We start from the raw sequence: 510 nt of genomic DNA on the forward strand, positions 1-510 counted from the left end.
TACACACACACACACACACACACACATATATATAATATATATATATATATTATATATATATATATATATATATATATACATATATATATATATTATTTATATTTATATTTTTATAAGGATACATAGATAGATAAAAAGCTAAAATTACTCCTACAAGTTGGATCACTTTTGTCCTTACTCCCAAAATCTTGGAAAAGGAAGAAAATCTTGACGCTTTTTTGCAAAGCTGTGAAGTCTGAACTCGTGAGGTCTCGACAACCATCCAGCTTACTACAAAAAATTAAAACTCTTGCTGAAGAAGATAAATACCTGAAAGTTGTCAAGGTTTACCTTACATTTACAAATTAATATTTTGCAAATGATTCTAAGTTAAACCTTTAATTTCTGAAGTAGTAGGGTTAACCTTCGATAACACAAATCATATTTGAAATTCAGCATCTAGTTTCCCTTGTAGGGGGCTAGTGCCGTCACTGCACCTCATGCGGTACACTGTACGCGTTGCTTTTGGTC

Source organism: Macrobrachium nipponense, chromosome 9 (assembly GCF_015104395.2).
Source record: "Macrobrachium nipponense isolate FS-2020 chromosome 9, ASM1510439v2, whole genome shotgun sequence".
NCBI classification, from domain to species: domain Eukaryota; kingdom Metazoa; phylum Arthropoda; class Malacostraca; order Decapoda; family Palaemonidae; genus Macrobrachium; species Macrobrachium nipponense.